The sequence below is a fragment of the Octopus sinensis genome, unplaced genomic scaffold, assembly GCF_006345805.1.
Source record: "Octopus sinensis unplaced genomic scaffold, ASM634580v1 Contig10150, whole genome shotgun sequence".
NCBI lineage: Eukaryota > Metazoa > Mollusca > Cephalopoda > Octopoda > Octopodidae > Octopus > Octopus sinensis.
Window position 1 is genome coordinate 240 of NW_021832010.1, and position 1,812 is coordinate 2,051.

Consider the following 1,812-nt stretch of genomic DNA (forward strand, 5'->3'; position numbering starts at 1 on the left):
AAAAGGAACTACAAGATTCTATTAAATGAAATAAAACCGTTAATTAGAATGACCTTAAAAATGCGTTTTGGATAGCATAATGTGAATACAATAATAAAAACCTGCAACATTGTAACCGCTAAAAGAGGTATAAAAGTACCTTGACATGTACTCCAAATAAAATAAGTCCTTTGAGGTCGTAGATAACTGTAATTTGGAGAATATCCGGGCCAGTCTGACCAAATCTTGATCCATTTTAGTCGGGAATGAGTTTAGCAGTTTAATTTTACATTTATAGAATCTGCAATTGTAATTACTTTGACAATTCCCCTCTAGTCTGTCATTACTGTTTGTTCGTACCACACCGGTCGATAATTTTAGTCATGTCCAGAAAAATATTCCCAGCAAATTTAATTTACACTTGTGAAAATGAATAATCAAGCATGTCTTTTCTTTTTAATGCTTTAAGAATATTCTTTTGCGGAAAAATAATAAATAATATGAAACAACCTTTTTAATCCAAATGAGAAGATTCTTTATTTTCAGATAGAAAATATTATGTGACCAGAAAGAGGGAGAACAAAAAAAATTGTTGTTATTTTTAATAAACAAAATTTTTTGTTAATTTAATTTGCGTTGGAAAATCATAATTCGTTTTTTTTCAAGACAACTTCTCTTTACTGACTGATCAGACAGCATAACAAAGAGGATAACACACATCTCCTATAAAACCAACAAAAGGCCCTCAGATTAACCGATCGTTGGTCGCATGATAGCGAACGCCCCGGTCGAGCTTCTCTGAAAGACCTTATCAAACTGAATCTTAGTCCGTCAGCAAATGTTCCGTCAAAAACGGTCTGCCGCACGGTGCGATCTAGTGTGGGCTCGTGGAAAGATAACCGAGCGAAAATGAGGTCCCTGGTCAAGTGCATCGGGATCACGTGACTTTTGTTTGACAATATCGTGGTCTTTACGGTTAAATAAATAAATAAAATCTAGTAAACTGGAGTCTAATGTACCACCTCGTTTATAAATCACTGAAAATAACAAATTTCGGTTTTGGAAGTGTCAATAAAGTGCTTTTGACCGTGAAAGTTATTTCCTAACGTAAGCAAATGAAATGAGTTCGATACATCAGCATAAAATTCATCCAGGTTTTGAAAGATCAGAGTGATAATTATTCCTACAAATATTGGTCATTCAACTCTATAATTTCGGTACTTAGACAATGTCTTGATATTTAAGTGGCTTTTCTATATCGATTCACCTGGAAAAAATGTGACACTTCTACTGCAAGCACCATTCGTTATTTCCAAGTAATGATTTAGTCCCAAAGAATTTTTCACGAAAAAAAGAAAGGGGCAGTAGACCTTCTATAACATTCTCAAAATGAAGATGGATGACAAAAAAATCTTTATTAATATTACAATATTTGGATAATCTCTAAATTAAAATCTCCCTAGCAAATTAAGGATAGCACAAATAATATTTATACGAAGGCCTTGTTAGCTCAGTCGGTAGAGCATCGGGCTTTTAACCCGAGGGTCGTGGGTTCGAGTCCCGCACAAGGCTTATTTTATTTATTTCAGAATAACTACCAAATTATATGTTCAAATATTCACGAAATATACTGTTAATATTTCGTCGCTCCATAAAAATTTATGTTTCATACATCATTTGTATTGATCAATTGATTAGATCAATTTTTCATATTTTTTGATACCTGCCCCACTCAAAAATGAGTAGCCATGTCTAAGTAATGCTTGGTTATACTGTTACTTCTGTCAGACAAAGGTACTTTTTAAGAAATTAGAAGGATGATTTAAAAACCTA

General features: G+C 33.2%; 1 non-coding gene across 1 annotated transcript; it reads left to right on the plus strand.

Annotated features, from left to right (window-relative positions):
- The first annotated feature begins 1,478 nt into the window (after positions 1-1,478).
- On the plus strand, positions 1,479-1,551 carry Trnak-uuu. Its single transcript has one exon. It is a non-coding gene; the product is annotated as a tRNA-Lys (tRNA).
- The last annotated feature ends 261 nt before the right edge of the window (positions 1,552-1,812 follow it).